Below are 21,029 nucleotides of genomic sequence, written 5' to 3'. Positions count from 1 at the left end.
AAGACTGACAAACCAAGACTTGATAGATAGATATTGGGTGGATCTTGGCTCAAGACTGATCAACCAAGACTTGTCAGTTGAGTAGTGGGCCAGTATTGTTTGGCCGAGTCTGGGCAACCCAGTATTGTGCCAAGACAGGCCCCATCGTATATAATTTTTTTCCTACAAGGGACAGAGCACTTTCGAATACAGCCTAAATTTTTATTATAATAAATTGACTATTGGTGAGAATGATATGAAACCTTGAAAAGGCACAATTCCAAGCAAAAATCCATTTTATCACATAAATACACTGGCCACAAAATTTTCCTTATTCTCTTAATAATATAGATTATTATTATTATGATGATTATTATTATTTAATTATTATTGTTGTTTCAACTATTATTGCCTACAACATGAAAATCATGTGGCTGCCCCAATTTTTTTTTTCTGTGTATATATAATAGGAATCATTTCGAACTCACTCCGCACGAAGATTTTATCTTTATTTTATTTTGAAAATGATTCCCATAATGGTATAGGAATGATTCCTATAATATTCTAGGAATCCTTCCTATACCATTATGGGAATAGTTCCCATAATGATATAGGAACCATTACTATATCATTATGGGAATGGTTCCTATAATTGTGTAGGAATCATTCCTATAATTAGGAACAGTTCCCATAATTGCCTGGGAACTGTTCCCATAAAATTATGGGAATAGTTCCCATATTTTTCTTTCCGTGTACACAAAAAGCAATTTTTCATTCAAATTTTTTTCATGCAAATATTTTGTTTGCAAATATGTAATTGCGGCACTAATTGGGTGTTATATTAACATAAAAATAAATGTTATTCCATACGTTTAATAAAGTAGAGCTTAAATATTATTCTAACAAACCAATATTATTTCGATCATATTTGTAAACAAATTTGTATTAAAAAGTGCAAAAATGAAAAGTGATCAGTAAATACATCATGAATGTAATGTGAAGTCAAAATTGATTTGTCGTATGTAATTATTTTAATAATTTAGAATAAGAGATTTTGTATTTTTCAAAATTCTAAACTCCGTAATAAAGATCATTCATATTTTAATCATAATTTTTTTCTACTACTAAATGTTAAGCACGTTTGTTGAAAAAAATAAGGGAAGGGTGGAAAAAAACGAATAACATTATATTTAAAGTTATTATAATATTTAATATGACTACAAATTTGTTCCACTTATGATAAAGTGGAAAAAGAGATAACAGTTTATTTAAAAGGCCGGTCAGTGATCTACTTGATATAATAATATTTCTTCCTCATATTTATATAAATTCATAGAATGAAAATTTATGGAATTTTTTATTATTTTTAATAAATTGAGTTAAAGCGGAAATAATTGGATTTATTACCCACAAAGATAAGTACGTGTGTATATTTTTATTCCAATAAAATAAATCAAAAGATTTTTTCACCATATACAAAAGGAAAGCTATTGACTATTGACTATTGAGCGAACAAATACTGATTATATGGTAAATAAGTAGCTCTAATCATAGAAATAACCCTGGTGTTGTACGTCAGCAATACAATTAGCCTTTGAAAACCCTCCAATTAAAATTATCGACTGGGAAATCTATTGAAATTCATAAAAAGTTGAGTCTAATAAAGATAAGTTGTGGGAAGAAATATCACAATATAGATAAGTACGAAATTTTGCTCGAGTTTAAAAAAAACATAATTCAAAGGAAAATAATAATAAAAAAAATTAGGAAAACGGTTGACCCTAAAGGACATCCCTGCAACTTCCCGCTAATTTCATACCTAAGCGCTTAAAATCGTACTTAAGACGTTTTTTCGACGCAGTTATTTAAATCCTAAAACTTACTTTAAAACACAAAGTGATCAGACCAAAAATTTTGGAGAAATTTGAAAAATTCACTTTTTCCTAATTTTTTCGACAACGATAACTCACAAACCAATCAACCGATTTTGACGTTCTTGAAGAGGATCGACGTGGTTTTTTGAGCATGTATAGTTATATCATTACATCAAAAATGATCCAAAAAGAAATATCGCAGGTATGTTAAAAAAACACTTGTTCCCAAATTTTTCGTCAACAATATCTCTCGAACCAATTAACCAATTTTACCAATTAACCAATTTTAACGTTCTTTGGCGACAATCGAGGTGGTTTTTTGAGCTCATATAATTATTTTGTTTCATCAAAAATGATCCAAAAAGAAATGTTGAAGTTATGTAGAAAAAACGCTTTTTTTTGAAATTTTTCGTTTTCGATAACTTACGAACGAGTCAACCGATTTTAACCGGCCTATCGGCGCACAGAAAAAAAGAAATATTTGATCGAAATAAGATTTATTTGAGCCAAATATATAAGATAATTTGGATATGGCCAAATAAATATTTATTTCTGGTAAATATATAATATATTTGAGTGATTTAGTTGCGTAAAATAAATAGTTTATTCATGGTAAAGATATGGTTTATTGTGGTAAATAAATCATAGTTGACAACAATAATGAACTTTTAAAATTTATTGTAACATTAAAGTTAGCTGTCACTTGACCAACTTTTAATTTTATTTAACAAATAAATTAATTCTAAAAAATTATTTTTTAAAAATTGCATTTTTAATTTTTTAAAATTTCTACATGTCAATTTTTTCCTCTCATTTTTTTTGCCATAATTTATTTGTTAACAAAAGTTTTACAAATTATTAAATATCTGCTAAATTATTTTTATCAATTTTCAGAAATTATAATGGCTTTAAAATGAAAAAAAAAATTATTTTTTATTCTTTTAGTTGAATAATGAAATATTTTTCGTGGCTTCTATTGAATGAAAGTGTTAATTGTAGGTTAAGGATAATTTAGATTTGTTTTCGTAAAATATAATATTTTAAACACCTTACCATATAGGTTAGGTATGACTTTTTTTAATCTCCAATTAATGAATAGTTATTAATTAATATTATTTATGCAAACACTATTATGTATGCAAATAAACAATTTTTTGAAACGTCGCTGTAGCTTAAGTTGCAATCAAAACATTCAAGTTTTGTTTTCAACGTTCAAGTGACGTCATGAGAGCAGTAGTTGAGAGTTTTAATTCCAAAGATGTCGTTGTTTCGGACAAACTTAGCATCTTTACCACAAATAAATGATATATTTCTGACAAATAATAAAATAATTCGAGTCAACTGTTATATTTACTTGTACCAAATATATATGGTTGTCATAAAGAAATATTTAAAAAAACGACTCAAATAAATTGATTTATTTGAGACAAATAATTCTTTTTTTCTATGCGATAGACGTGGTTTTTAAAGGTTAAGAGCTGATTAGTTTTTAGGATTGGTCAAAAAAGTCATTCAAAAATTATTACAAAAAGACGATTTTTCAAAAGTTTTTCAAATTCCAGCGAACCGAATTGGTTCAAATTTTCAGGAAATTTAATGGCAACGATACTCTTCGGAATGTCAAAGTTTGGTCTAAATCAGTCGAGCCGTTCAGAAGTTATCAACGGTTTACACACACACACACACACACACACACACACACACACACACACACACACACACACACACACACACACACACACACGCTGATGAAAACTCGATTTTCGCAAAACGGCGTAAAACCAATAACTCCTCGAATTTTTTTAAATTTTCAATTTTTCTTAGCGGGAAGTTAAAAAGAGCTGATTGCGAGCTCGTGCGAGATTGGAGACAGTGGATGTTCTAGTTTGATGATCATCTGGTGGAAATCCTCACACAGTTGGCTTGCGTAACATTTACCAGCAGTTACGGGCAGTCATTGAGGCTGAGAGAGACGAGGATGGTTGGTATATTCCGGAGATTTACTCAGTACAGTAGTGTGCACAGAGCGTTTACCCCCTTAAGGCTAGACTTTCTCTTGTGCGAGAATTGCGTGATCTCCAGTAAATTCGTCCGGATAAATTTAACTTGTTATTATGGTAATTGTTTTTTTTTTGTTTATAATTTTAATCTCCACTTCATTAACTTTTGCAAACACAGTTTTATTGTTTTATTTTTCACAGTTGAAAACGATTACTTTGTATGGATTGCTAAGTTAATACTTGTACATGAGTATGTACTGAATAGAACTCTGCCACTTTGTGTAAAACAAACAAAATTTAGGCATGATAGATTAAAATTTATTATGGTTCATGTTAACAACAAAATGCTTTGCACTGTGCTCTAATAGCTCTAAACTTTATTTTATAAACTTTAATATGTAAGTACAAATTCTCTTCAAAATTTTTTCAGTAAAATTAATCAAAATTTTATACTTAAATTTGAGACATTATTAACGGATTGATGCAGTTGAAAAAAAATGTTTTAAATAATAAAATTTGTTCCAAAAAAATTGATCAATTGACGGAATCAACTTTTTGATTCATCAGAGTCAATTTTACTCAAGATTTGGTTTTTTCGTTTTATATAATGGAACAAATTATATTACTTAAGTTCTGATAGGTAATTGAAACTGCTCTTGTACAATAATCTACTATTATAAATCAGCTCATTAAGTATAATTGAATTATTGTTTTTTTTTATAGAATTTGTATAAATATTAAATTCAATTATAAATTCACTGAAAAACTTTATTATTTTAGTTTCAAAAAGTAACTTTACCTACGATTTATGACTAACTTACTTCATTTAATTTCGCTTCTCACAGGTAGAGTACATAAGCTCATAAAAGATCCCAAGCTGATGGAAACGCCAGTCAATGTCACGAAATTTTATTAGCATACGTCACTCTTGTCAATTCAAAATTTGATACTTCTCTATAATCGATTTTGTAATGTAACCTTATGATGAGCAGTCCTATGCAATATCCTAATATTAAAAAGAGTACTTCGTACCACTTAATTGTACACCTTAAAGGGGCTGTGCACTTACAAAATGGGAAAAAAGGGACATGTTTTTTTTTAAATATATTAAAATTTCTAGGGAATATCAAAATAAAGACCCTGTTAAAATTTGAACATTTGATATTAATATTTGGCAGCTACGAATCGAAATTTTTGATATTTTTTGTTTTTATAACATGGAAAAAAATTATTTTATGCTTTGGAATTTTATATCTCGTCCGACAAACAACATACCAAGGAGAGAGAGGTACGCATTAAATTTTTAAAGATGAACGCTTGAAAGAATGGGTCTCTCATGATTTTTTGATGAATTCAATTTCTTTAGATTTTTTTTTTCATCTTCGACCAAATCATTATTATTGCGAAGAAAATGAATGCATGTAAAGCTATAAAATTTTAAATTTTGTTCATTGTCGCAATCGATTTCGAATTTCACTCCGAAAAACATCCGCGTTCGGAGTTTTTAAAATAAACAAAATAAGGATGAATTTTCGTTCTACAAAAAAAATCTCACAATTAATCTTTAAATATATATTTCTTCTGTGCGTGTGTTTGTCACTGAACTCCTCCTAAACGGCTGGACCGATTTTAATGAAATTTTTTGTGTGTCTTCCGGTGGATTCCAAAATGGTTTAGATTCACAATTCAGTCCACGAGAAAATGCTTATTTAATAGATTTTTATGTATAAATTCTTGTTGATTTTGACTACCCACATACACTTTTCATATATTTTATAAATATCATATATATAAGATATATGAAAAAATTCATGTGGTTATTCAAATGAAAGGTCTCGATGAGTATAAAATCAGAATGGGCTTATATTTACGAAAATGTTAATTATTGAAGAATGCCCATTGCATATTGTTAACTAATGATGTTTTTAACTATACAAGCTCATTCCTAAAATCCACAGATTCGGTAGAATCTGGCGCCAAGTTCCGTTCAAATCCGTTGTAAACGGAGCGCCAGACTACCGAGTGTGTTTACTGTAAGCAGAACGGTATTTCGAGGTTGCAAAATTTTATTTAATTCTACGGTACTTCTTGTTCCTAAATTTTATATTATAACAGTAATTCATACTTTATTTTACTGATATTAATTAATTATATTCAATTATAACAATTAATCTACTTGAAATTATTAAATTTTATCAGCACAAACTATAGCAAGCTCAAAAATTTCGATCCTGACTTTTTTTCGATGTAAAAAGTGACATGCCACAGACTAAGTAATTCGACAATGCATGGTAATCCTCCAATAGATGGGAAACTACAGTTAAAAAAGTAAATTTCACAGTTTGCATCTACACCTGCAATTATTTTTACATAAACTGTAGCTTTAAGGGGATAGTTTGCTATAAAAAATGCAGCCAACTTGAGATTTAAGTTGGTACCAGATGCAAATTTTTATTATAATTACAAAAAATACTGAAATCCGAACAAAAACAATTTCACTGTAAAAAAATCGCGCCAAGTCCACGTTCATAAGACTATTAAGAAAAAAAAAATTTTTCTTTTTCTTTACAAAAAGATATAAAATAAAAAAATTAAAAAATCCAAGTAACCGATATGATTGTATTTGATTTTCGGAAATTAAAAAAATTTTGTTGTAAATTTAAAAATTAAGAAAAAAATTTTGGAACGTATTTAGTGTGCGTGGTTGCAAAATATTTTACTTTTCATGAAATTCGTAAAATCTATTTACTAGGACTTTAAAAAAATTGAAATACACAATAACGCACACCAAGTACGTTCCAAAATTTTTTTCTTAATTTTTAAATTTACAACAAAATTTTTTTTAATTTCCGAAAATCATATACAATCATATCGGTTACTTGGATTTTTTAATTTTTCTATTTTATATCTTTTTGTAAAGAAAAAAAAAAATTTTTTTTTTCTTAATAGTCTTATGAACGTGGACTTGGCGCGATTTTTTTACAGTGAAACTGTTTTTGTTCGGATTTCTAAATTTAAGACGTGTGTACATGAAAACGTCTGTCGGGTCCGCTAGTATATTATATATATATATACACATATCTACATATTTTTTTTGACAATTTTTAATTATAATTAATTAAAAAAAAAAATAAATAAAAAACATTATAATAATAATTAATATGAAATATTATTAAAAATAATAAATTAAATTTTTAATAATTAAATATAAGAAGGGTTTATAAAAATATTTTCTTTACAAAATTTATTTATTTCTAAATTCATTTATTTTGGGAGTGAATGCGGAGTGAATTTTATTATTAATAAAAATTAACTCCTTCTCGGAGTAAATATCACTCCCGCTGGGAGTGAATCAATTAAAAATCATTCACTCTTCATTCACTCCGCGTTTACTCCGCAAATTTTTTACAGTGTATAATTACTATTACATATGATTTATTATTTCTTTTCCCACGTGTATTATTATAATTGTTAATAAGAGTCTATAGTATTTCAATAAAAATTTTATGTTTTTTGTTTCGAAAAGATAGTTCTAGCGAACCAATATGTGACAGATTTGGTGTTGATATAAAATGAACGCATAATATTCTCATGAGATATTCATAACAACGCTAACTCGTAAAATATTTATACGGTTACTAGAAATCATAATTTTATTCATGAATTATTAATCATTTTTTTACGTCGGCAGTTATTATAAATTTTACGAACCTGAATCGCATTTATATTATCTTGCAAGTATTAGCCTATAAATTATTTAATTAAATGTTCGGATGGGTTTATAGCAACAAAATTTAATCATCATTTGAAACTTAATATGAATTCAATAGTTTAAATTTTTTTATTTAAATTTCTTTAAAAAGATAATATTGAGATGTCTTGCGGCTGAAAAAACTAAATTTCGTCTTCTTCAATTTTTAGAACACCCAATTTATTTAATTAATAAAAAATAGACAATAAATTTTTGTAAGAAATACATTTTTTCTTAGAGACAATCATATGATTTATTATTCATTAAATATATTTTTTTTCATTATTAGTGAGTATAATTTAATTTTTAAAGTTATAAGAAGTGTCGATACGAATATTGTTTTAGGGGAAGAATATAAATGAACTTTATCAGAAGACTTTAAGCTGAAAATATTATTCATTGTATGCCCAACATATAGTAAAATAAACTTCATAGGATTAAAGTGATCGATATAAAAAAACTTTAAAAAAATCAAAGTATCTTCACTGAACTTGGAAGCTTAAACTTTGACATTTCGAATCTTTATCAATTTGAACTTTAAAAGATTGAACTGTTGCAGTGTAAACTTTGGTGATTTGAAGTATATAGTGTTTAGTTGAACTATATAGTACAAAGAATAAGTGTATTTCTAATACTTTGAGCTTGACTACAAAACTACACCATTGCCTGTATGGTTAATAATGTTTCAGATTTATTGAAAGTATTGGCCTTATTACTTGTAACAATTTAAAAATTAAAGATTTATCAGATATTTATTTCTTAATTGTATAGGTATACGTCGATTGACTAAATTATTTCTTTCACATAGTTCAGAAAACCAAATTGATACATTATTTGAATAATTAATCATTTTCATAAATTAATTGTTGCATTTTCTAAACAGCTAGCGTTTTTTAAAATGTACTGTTGTATTTTTTGATAGATAAAATTTCTAATGAATTAATTTCTATATCTTCCAGATAATTTTTATTAAAAATTGAACTACGCTCTTTGGTCGATAATTAATTATATTTGATGAATTTAATTAATGTTTTTCTTGTGAAAAATAAATAATTAATGTAACATATGAATTATTCATTTTTGAAAAAAACAAAAGCGGTGAGAATAACTTTGAATACTTTTTTCTTCTTTTTTTTTTTTTTTTTTTTTTCTAAAAGTACATCGAAAAACAAAAATTCTGCACAAATAAATGTTTTGATTACACTGATAGAAGGATTTTTTTATAGTTAAAAATATTTGTTAATATTTAACAAATCATTTATTAGAGACCACTTTTTAGTCCTTAACAAATATTTTTTAGTATTTAAAAAGATTTATTAATATTTAATAAATGAATATCAGATTTATTAAATACAAACGAATGATTTTAAATACTAAGAAATATTTGTTTAATACTAAAAAATGGTCTCTAATAAATGATTTGTTAACTATTAACAAATATTTTTTGATACAAATAAATCCTTCTATCAGTGTAGTCAGTTTTTAAATAAATTATAGTTCGTTGAAAAAAAAATCTATTTTGTTTAATTCATAACTTTTTCTGGTGAAGTAAAAGAGTTTTAAGATTTCTTGAGTAATATTTTAGGAGTGTAGAAAATGAGAAAAAAATTTCATCCAAATTAAAGAGGCTCGAGTTTTGAAGTAGTCGATTCATCGTAGAACGCTCTAACATATTTTTTATATTGCTACAATCTAAAATTACTTATTGTAAAAGTTCAATTATCTACAAATTTGATTCAAAGTTAAGTAATTTTTCGTATTTCTTCATACGTTATCGTTAATTAAACTTTTATTAAAATAAATGAGTAATACCCATCCTAACAAAAAAAAGTCTCCATTCGTTTGTTTCAAATTCAAAGCAATGGACGTTATATAATATTACACAAGTTATTTCATCAACAAATCCGATGAATTTGCCCGCGGGCTGAAACCGATAGAGGACACTGATGTCAAAATAAATTCACGCACATGATTGTGAATTTGTTTCGCTGTTTTTATAGCAGAGCCATTTCTGCTATCCATTTTTTTTTGGTTCATAAATCAGTTATCCAATTTTTAATTTTTTTTTCTGCAATAATGGATTTATTTTTTACGGCTTACTAACTTTTTAGCTTTGGTACAGTTCAATTAAAAAAAAAAAAAAACAACATAATATAACAGAAAATAACTGCGGTCTAAGTGGCGACAAACTGACGTACGGCAGAGTATTTAATTTTTGGCACGAGTTGGTATTTTCACGGAACCGAGCATGAAATGGCGAAGGGTGAAGGGTATGTAAGAAAACAAGATAGAGAAACAGTAAACGAAGAAAGAGATGAAGAAACAGGATAAACAAGCAAGGACAGAAATGAAGCTTAAACCTCCTTTCTGTCCTCTCCCCATACCAAGGAAAACTAAATTTTAAAGTTAAAGCAACTCTACAATCTCCAGATGGAGGCGCGGATAGACTATTAATAAAAGATATTCCTGGCACCCACAGTGTTTACAAGCTCAAGCTCGAGCGAAAGACTCACCAGTTAACGGAAGCCGAGGTGATTCACTTGCGTGAGTAGCCAAGTGTCGTAAGTCGCGAGAGAAAATTATACACCATACTTTCATCTCTTACTCTCTTACTTAGTTACTTAGTCAACTTTATCCTACATATTTATGATTTAAATCTATTTATCGTACATCCAAGACCCGACTGCTTATCCGGTGTTTAAATAATAAGTAAGACTTTTCGTCTTATTTCATAAATAATTAAGTAATATCAAACTTATCTTTAGTTTTTCTCTTATTAATAATCTATATGATTGAAGAAAAAATAAATTTTATATTTGGTGTATTTATAAGATAAAATAAATTTTTTGAGCTAAATTCAATATCATTAAAAGTGCTTTGACCTCAATGTGTGCTTTTTCAAGGATTCATATATAAGGATTCATATATAATTTCAACGATAGTTAATTTGTTATGATACGTTTTGGATTAGTTCTTCTGAATGAATTTAAATTTCACGCTATATACAATTTGTTTATTGTTTACGTAAACCGAACGTATTTATATCTTTTCATGGTTTAATATTTTTTTATGCAAGAATTTGTTTATTTAAAAAGGGGTTTTTATCATGGAAAAAAGAAAGCTAGAAAAATTACAGTATTTAACGCAACGTGGCGCTTCGTGATGAAAACTAGAAAAATTACAGTTTCAGATTGTAATTATTACAGATTTTATAAGAATTACATTGTAGAGTGAAATATTTACATTAAAAGCTGTAAAAATTAAATTCAAAAATTGAATTTAGAAAAATATTATTTCGAACTGTAATTTTTCTAGTTTTGATTATGACGGGACCGATTTTACATTTTATACTGTAATTATTCCAGTTTTCTTTTTTCCGTGTAGGGTTAAATTTGGTATCAGCAAAAAGATCTTGATGAAATTTGTGCTTTTTGGGATTTTATATATTTTTTTGTGAAGGTCAATTTTTTATGATATATTTTCGGAGTAATTTCAAATAATTTTTTTTTTTATAAGTTTGTTCCATCATATTTTTCATGAAACAGTTGGCAATCGATCCTGTATGTTGTATCTGAAAATTTCATATATATTCAAATATTAGTAATCCAAAGTTTTTTAAATCATAATTTGCAATCCTTAACAGTGAAATAGAAACTGCAGCTTGTTAGTTCAGAAATATTTGTATTTTCTTATTTCCACATTATATATTTGTTTTTTAGACTTTTGACACTCGTGTGTTGGCACACTCACTTCGCTTGTTGTGCCAATACTCCTATTGTTTAAAGTCTTATCCACTTAGCTACGTAATCATATTATTAAATAGTGGCGTTGCACTTTTTAGAAAAAAATTTTCTTATTAATTTTGACAATATAAACAATCTTTTAAATTTCTGAATATTTTTCGTCAAGCAAGAAACATAAGCCTTAATATTTTATTTGAATTTTTAAGTTTGGTAAAAAATTAAAAAAGGCATAGCTCTGCCACAGAAAATTACCTTTGAGGAATAACTTTAACCTACATGATAATTGAATAAACACTCAAAGTGGTAGGGAGAAACGATTTATCTGTTAGGTAAGGAGGCATGATTGACAGAATATGAAGAATAAATGAATCTTAATGTCTCAAGTGAAGGTGTCTATGTCTAACTATCACTATCTCACAATACTGTGAGAATTTATTTAAATAGTCTACTAATATGAGCAGCTGTTGAATAATAATAGTACGTACTGTAGAGAAGACATTGTACATTATAAATGGATGTATAAATACTGACAAGCATGATTAGTATTAGTGGCGCGAGCTAACACCATTTGTGTAATTAATAATGCCTCGTGCAAAATCGAAACCATAAATTAACACATTCAGTTGAGCAAAACTTGTCATTACTCACGTGTTGTCAGATTATTTCTATTAATATTTTCTATTTCAGTGTTTAGATGTTTGTACATTTGTATGTATGGTTATTTATAGAATTCGTATTTATAGATAACATTAGAATTGTATCCTTGACCGCTGATTTACCTTTCCTTAAGGTATTTATTTAATCGGACTAGAATTTTATTGTAGATAAAATTAGAGCGGAATTTATGTAAGCACTTTACAGCAAGGTGTAAAATTTTACAGACAGCTAGATACTTCGATGTAATTATATAACTTGGAGTAAGAAATAAATTTTACTACTTTTGAATGAACTTTTTGAGTGTTTGTTCTTAAAGTTTTATTATAACTGAAAGTATGATAATGAATTTAAACATTTAGTAGTTAATTAACTTTTGCAAGTGTTTGTTTTCAAGTTATAGTTTTACTATAAATTTTATTTTAAAGTCGATTCACCTTTTCGTCAAGTTAAGTTTCAGAAATGTAAATAGTTAATTTTATATTATATCAAGCTTTAAATACCTCTGACTAATTTTCCTCTGAATATCAGATACTTAAAGACTTAATTAATTTTAAAAAGTTTAGAGCTGATTGAAGTGAAAAATTTTTGTATATCGCTTGTGTTAAAAAATTTCCGACCAATGCTAACTTCCTCTGCTATGAATTTTACGAATAATTTTTATTTTAATCATGAAGCATGACAATAAAATATTTATGGATGGACGCCGTATAAAGGACAGAGAATATATTTTATAACAAATAACTTGTGAGTAAAATACTTACTCGAACCGCAGGCGAGGATGCTAAGCTAGTGACTAAAACCGTTCTTGTATTTTCATAGCAAATTTTTGCCATTTTTTCACAAAAAGATTGTTACCTATAATTTTATCTGTTTTTAATGAGATAAAAGAAATTTTTTTTTGCTATATAGAACAATAATTTAAACTTTCGGTGGAAAGTTTTTCAACACAAGGTAAAAAAAAAAAAAATTAAAAATTAAAGTAGGTAAATGATAGAATTTTTAATTTTTAATCGTAGTTTAGAGAGAGAAAAAGAGACAAGAAAAGAACCTTAATACGAGTAGGTAGTTGAATTCGAAGATCTGCTATCTGTTTTAAACTTTCTCGTTTTATTAGCTCCAAGTATTAAATCTTCAAGTGATACGAAAAGTTTTATGTGACATAAAAGATGAAAAACAATTTTAGACTTCACGTGATCTTTAATTCGTTTTCAGCGAGAGAAGTTAACTTCATTCTTGTCTAAAGGCGTCTAGTTTCATCTCTTGTCACCAAATCTCTCCTTTTATTCAATGAAAACAGATTGTTTAACTAAAAAAAATAAAAATGTTCATCATGTTTACGAAAAAAGTCAATCCTCGTCGTAAATTTAAGCTTTACTTACTTTATTTTAGAATTTTTTTTTCTTCAAACTTTTTTTAAAAAATTCCCCAAAAATTTAATGCTGTAAAAATTCTACAATACTATACTATATCTTACAACGTAAATAGTAAAATTTTTACATTTTTAAAGCAACTCATTTTTGATAGCAATATCAAAATTTCTAAAATCACATTCTGAAATTTGAATCTTCAATTTCCGCGATAAAATTTAGTAATAAATAATCCTGGATTCAATTTTATATCGAATGAAAAATTTTATCCAAAACTTTTTTCATTCGTAATAGATTTTGATTCAGATAAAAAGAAATTTGAGCTTTGCTAGAATTGAAAAGCATTTAAAAGCTATGTAACTTTTATTAAAAATGAAACTGACTTTTTATAAACTAAAATGTTCTGTCATATTCCAAAAAGAAAAAACATAAAACAAAGCTGATGACTAATCAAAAAATAAGCGCGTAAAAATATAAATGAAAAAAAGTAACCTTGAACTTAAATTACCTTACACCAGCCATGCGTCGATCTGTTGTTACACTCACGATGTTTACCCACGTGTCTCACACTTGGCTTGTTTTGTCACGCTGTTATTACGCATTCATATTACATAACTAATTGTTGGTTTATTTATTTTCTCAGTTTATTTTTCAAACATACATCAGAACAATTTATCAACAATAAAGTAGTAAGCTTAACAGTTTAAGTAATTAAGAATTAGTAATAATTAATAAATAGATCCAGTTACATTAACTTTGTTATTTTTCTTGAAAATAATTATAACAATAACTGTTTAAAAACTTTTCCAGCTTACAACAAAACGTACACAGTTTAATCACCTTTAAGTATACAATCCCTCATGTACTAACGGCGTTCACAAAGGTCTTTGAGTACCAGTTTTCAATTATTTTCCACGACATGAGCGACGACTAAACTTGACGTGAATTCCTCTTTAGGAAAGCTTCCGAGCGTTATTACCGGGGATTATCTTTACAGTAAACTCGCTTTTCTTGTATCCACGCCTTATTCACTTTCTTATTTTATAAATTGTTTCACCGTTCAGTATTCTACATCCTTGTAATACATTTATTTATTTTAATCAGGATCAAAGAAAAACTTTCATGCTCATTAAAAATGCATTAACATTTTTTACTACAATGATAATATTTACCACACCAAATAATTTTTTAAAAAGTTAAATTCGATTTTTATTGAGTTATATTCATTCGAACATCTAATAAAATTTTTAACTATAATTAATATTAATTATAAAACAATGTCCACTAATTTTTTAAAACTTTACTAAACGAGTCACAACTTAAATTCGATGTGTTATTCATAACAAATTAATAATCAATAATAAAAACAATGATCATTAAAACCAACAATATATTTTAAATTCGTTGATGAGAATGATATGATAATTAATAAATATTAATAATTAGTTAGTATAATCGTGGTTATAATATTTAACGCGATGATAGTGTCAACACATTTATGACGAAACAATGCTGCGTATTGAAATGTATACGTATATATATTATATGCGTATGAGCATTGTATGCATATGGATATTTATATATGTACTTGATTATAATTCGTATAGTAATAGAGCGCGGGAACAGTAATCGCGTCGCGTGCGACGTCGTTCTGACAGTCCGTGCGGCGTCGCGACGTCGGTCGTCGCGGTCGCAATAGGAAACAGAGAGAGAGGCACTAACGCGAATACCGGAGAATCTACGTTGGTGTGGGTGGTGAGATGAAAGAGGACGAGAAATAAGGAAATAACCGACAGCGCAGGATCCTATGCACGCTACATACTTATATACATAGTATATTTATAGCTAGTATTGCGCTTAATTTAATCTGATAGTATAATTGCTAAAAAATTCATTATACTTATTACATATTACGACTTGTAAGCGGTTATATAGAGTGTAATAAGAGAGGTTTAGTCGGTTTTTCAATTTGGAGCGATCGATTCCCACGAGAATTTATAATTAATGTTTGTATGTCGTGTGTATTTATTACCAATTTAATGTTTTTTTTTTTTTTTTTTTTTTTTTTTTATTTATTTATTTAAATCACTATCAAGCGAGATTAATATTTTATTGATAACGTTTACAAGTTTAAAAAATAGTTTTTACGGTTTGTTTTCGTGTGTGAGAAATCGTTATTATTTATTACTTTTATAGCCAACATTTTTTATTTCATTTTATAGTCACAATATCATGCTGTATTTGAAAAATATTTTTCAGTTAGTTGTATTCATTTGGTTATATGATCGAAATTTAAAATTCTATGAAATGAAAAATTACTAAAAGATTTTATATTGAAAAAAAATTACATGATTCAAAAAATAAATTCTCTTTAAAATTTCACTCTTGCTTCAAGATATTTCGAATAAATCTAAAGAATTTATTCTTGAATCAAGAAAATTAAAATTTTAGACAAAATGAGTTCTTTATTTAAGAATTTTAAGAATTCGTCGAAGCTCTTTACTGTTTTCAACAAGATAGTCTTTTCTTTTACCAAAGAAATTTTTTCTCTTTTTGGTTTAGATCTAAGGAAACATTGATTCAAAATAAATCTAACTTTCTATTAAAAATATCAACAAATCTCGGATTATCCCGATTTGAAAAAATTATCTTAAATGAACTTAACTGCTATTGAATAGTATATTGTGTGACTAGGGATGAAACAAAACGATTTCAGACCAGAGTGAAGTTGCCTGCCCGAGCGAAGCGAGGGCTGGCATCACTCGGTCTGAAATCGTGTTTCATCCCGCGTCACACATTATATTTTTCATATAAGTTGCATTAAAAATGCTAGTTTTTATGTCTGGAGCCAACCAGAACTAGACAGTTTCAGATGAATAGCGAAAATACCATTTTATTATAAAACTTAAAATAAAATAGAAAGTAATAGTTTATTTTTTATCGAACATTATTCGTAAATTGAATAGTTTTCTTTTGTCATTCTTATTTATGCTTAAGTTAATAACAGAATTATAATATGTGAGTACAGTTAACGGTTAGAATGACAATTATAAAGGTATAAAATAAACAAACAATTGATAGGATTGAAAATAAAGCTGCAACTTCACCTCGCGGACAGAAAATCGTCATTTTCTGTCCGCCGGGAAGAAATAATTGATTCCTGCCCGGCACAGTCGCATTGGTCTGAAATTGTCTAGTTTCGGTTGGTTCAACAGGCATTGAAACTCGCATTTTCAATGCAGGTTATATGAAATAGTATATTACACATCTAGGGCAGTAAAATAAGAAATGTCTCAGATCACATGTAATTGTTGTCCGAGGCGAAGCCGAGGTCAATAAACATGTGATCTGAGGCTTTCTTATTTACTGCCCGTGGTGTGTATACTATTTTTCTCCTCGACGGAGGCGGAAAGCGGCATTTTCGTTTAGCGCAGCGGGAGGAAAATTGACGCTTTCCGCCCGGAGGTGAGAAAAACAATTTATTTAAGCTCATCTAAGTTTATTTTTTCGACTTGGATACTGTTTTTTTTTATACTCAAAATTTAAATAGCACGTATACGCGTGTAACTTAATTTTAACTATTGATGAAACGTGTCCCGTTTCTTGCAAGTTTCGGCTGATGACTAAATTCTATATTTTTATGTATTTTCTTTCAGAGGATCATTAGTCTGGAATATATTTCAGAATAAATTGAGGTAAAAAATTTGTTTGTTTTTAAAGAAGAAAATTTTTTTTGATATATTTTTTGGTAACTCTGCTTTGAGGAAAAACCCATGAGCTTTATTACAAATATTAAATAAATCCTATGCTTATGCGTGAGCTCTTACAAAAAATTAAAATCAAACGAGATGATTAAGATCAGTATCGAAAAATTTTTTAATAGATATATAAAATTTCACAGAAAACAAAAAAAATAATAAAAATAAATTGAAGTAACAAAGTTTATAATTCAAATTAAAACATTAACAAATAATTTAATATTAAATTCTGAGTATTTATAAATTGGTAAATTTATCAATGATGTATTAAACAGTTATAAAGTTTTTATACAAAATCAACTAAATATGAGTTTAATATTCAACTATGATAAATATTACCTCGAATATTAGCGTGTATATTTATATACTGATAAACCTTGTTAAACATTGTTATATAACACAGTGTTAGTAGTTCAATATCCATTATACTAACTTTATTATTTATTATTGTTGATTTTCGGACCGTCAGATATATTTTGCAGAGCTTTATTTGAAATTCACTATTCAATGTACGACATGAAACTATTTATCCTTTCTCTTATTTTTTTAATTAAAAAAAAATGAATTTTTACTACAACTTTCCATTAGTTAATTAAAATGAGAGGAAACATTCATGGATTCGGGATTATTTTTCAATTTCACTTTATTATAATTTCCATTATTGAACACTGTAACAGTGAAACTCTATAAAATATTAAAAGACATCCTGTTTTGTCGATACTACAGCCAATCTACACTGTAAAAAATTTCGGTGTAAAGTTGGACCCAGGGACTTTTACACCGCCGTGTAAGTGTGAAATGTCGGTGTAAAATTTCCTCCGTGTGAAATTTTCACTTGTGTAAATTTAACACGGTGTAATTTACTGTTTTACACTATTCCGTGTTATTATTTATAACTTTGAAAATTTAATAACTATTACTAGCAGCTTTGCAGTCTCTATGTGACTGCCGTGACTTGTGAACTATAAATAAATAAAATTTTGGTTTCTTAAATGATGACTTTTGTTGAATTGCACTGTACTTTTTTAACTATTGACGTTTCTAAAGATATAAGCTCATTCCGATGTTACACTCATCAAGAATCTTCATTTAAGTACCCACATCATTTTTTCATATATTTATATATATTATATATAGGTATATATGAAAAATATAGCAAAATGCATGTGGGTACTCAAATGAAAGGTCTTAATGAGTATAAAATCGGGATGAGCTTATATCTTTAAAAATATCAATAATTACGAAATGACCTTGTATCTTGTGAACGATTGACATTTTTAAAGATATAAGCTCATCCCGATGTTACACTCATCAAGGCCTTTCATTTGAGTACCCACATCAATTTTTCATATATTTATATATATTATACAGAGTGTCCCAGAAGTAACGGACGCCATTGTAGCATCTGATAAACAAAATAATTCTGAGACGAAAAGTCCTTAGCCATTTTTTAATCAGACGCATAGATAATTAATTATTAATTAAAATAACGTCCTTTTATGCGTTAGAGAGAGAGCACTAGTGTCAAGTCAAGTGCGTTCCAACGAAGATGCTTGCACGTGTGAATGTGTAAGTAAATATGTGTGACTACGTTAGCTATAGAAACTAGTTAGTCATACAGTTAGTTGTGTCTTTGTTTGGCACATATTTTACTGGACACTGGCGCTCTCTCTCTAACAAATAAAGAGACGTTATTTTTAATTAATAATTTATTATATATGCGGTTAATTGAAAAAACTCAGAATTATTTTTTTCATCAGATGCTACAATGGCGTCCGTGACTTTTGGGACACCCTGTATATATGTATATATGAAAAATATATCAAAATGCATGTGGGTACTCAAATAAAAGGTCTTGATGGGTGTAACATCCGGATGAGCTTATATCTTTAAAAATGTCAATAGTTCACAAGATACAAGGTCATTTCTTAATCATTGATATTTTTAAAGATATAAGCTTATCCCGATGTTACACTCATCAAGAGCGTTCATTTGAATACTCACATGCATTTTGATATATTTTTCATATATACATATATGTAATATATATAAATATATGAAAAAATGATGTGGGTACTTAAATGAAGATTCTTGATGAGTGTAACATCGGATGAGCTTATATCTTTAAAAATATATAAACATATATTTAGCACTATAAACATTCGCATTTTTATCAATAGACTCTAATATAGAATCCACCGTATAATTAGATAAATTTTTAACAACTTGAATATTAACATTCTTGTTGCAGACTTTCCAATGATATTAAGATTTACGTTGGAATGATTTTACTGCGTAAAATAACATAATATAAAAAAAAAACATACTTTTAAATATTTATTTCTACATGTTTATATTTATAATTTAATATCGTACAAGTCTGAAACTAAACAATCAAATTAATTAATGAGAAATTTTCAGGAAATACATTTACACGCTTGGTGGTGTGAAATTTAGGATTCACACCATTCAAATTTAACATTACCCTTAGTGTGATTTTCACACCGTCCGTGTTAAAAATTTTAACACCGAATCATTTGCACCACACCGAGTCCAAAAAATTTTTTACAGTGTACTGTCAACTATGATTCCAGGATGGTATATTGTAATTGCATTTGGACGTGAATCATAAATTATAAATCATTGATAGATGTCTTTAAAAAGTCTTTTCTAAAGAATAATTTATAAATCTCCCTCTTAATAGAGCAATTTTTTCAAAATTCCCATTTGATAAAGAGAAATTAATTTCTACACGGAGGAAATTTTATTTTAATAATTATCATTGATTTTTCAATAAATACCGTCTTGGAATGTTATTACGTGAATTAAAACTATTAAAAAAATTAGAAAACGGTTGACCCTGAAGGCCATCCCTGCAACTTCCCGCTAATTCCATACTTAGGCGCTTAAAATTGCACCAATGACGTTTTTGAGCTCTTCGAGCTCAAAATATACAATTTATGGGTTATTTTGAGCTCTCCAAGCTCAAAGAGATTGCTTTCCTATGCTTTTGAGCTCTTCGAGCTCAAAAGTCTGATAGGGATTTGATGACACTATTTTTTGAATTTTTAAACCGCAATAACTTTTGAATGAATAAACCGATTTTCACGCGGTTGGCAACATTCAACGTAGTTTTTCAAGCCTCACAAAGAATCTCAAATTTTGAATTGATCGTGCTAGGAATTTTGGAGTTATTCCGAAATAACACTTTTTTCGGTTTTCTTTCGTTCACGATATCTCTCGAACGAATCAACCGATTTTGATCGGACTGGTGGCGATCGACGTGGTTTTTTGAGGTTAAGAGCTGATTAGTTTTTGGAATTGAACCATCAAGCCGTCTAAAAGTTATTCCAAAAAAACCACATTTGAAAAAAATTTTTTTTTCAGTTTTTTGAAGATTTCTCAAAATCTATTGATCTGAATCGGTCCAAATAGTTTTCAAAATCTAAGTTTGGTCAAGCCCTTTCGAATGGCACCAACCGCGATGAAGTCGGTCAAGCCGTTCAAAAGTTATAAGGGGTTCACATACTTTCATACACACACACACACACACACACACACACACACACACACACACACACACACACACACACACACACACACACACATACAGACACCGTGACAACTTCGCGGGGATAGTCAGGGAAGCTTTCTGTGACCTTCAAACGTCGAGATCTGATGAAAACTCGGTTTTTGCAAAACGGGGTGAAAACAATAACTTCCCGATTTTTGAAAATCTTCGATTTTCGTAGCGGGAAGTTAAAAATTAGGAAAACGGTTGACCCTGAAGACTATCCCTGCAACTTCCCGCTAATTCCATACCAAGGCGCTTAAAATTGCACTTATGACTTTTTTGAGCTCTTCGAGCTCAAAAATACAGTATATGTGTTATTTTGAGCC

Source organism: Cotesia glomerata, linkage group LG3, assembly GCF_020080835.1.
Source record: "Cotesia glomerata isolate CgM1 linkage group LG3, MPM_Cglom_v2.3, whole genome shotgun sequence".
NCBI lineage: Eukaryota > Metazoa > Arthropoda > Insecta > Hymenoptera > Braconidae > Cotesia > Cotesia glomerata.
This window is presented reverse-complemented; position numbering follows the sequence as displayed.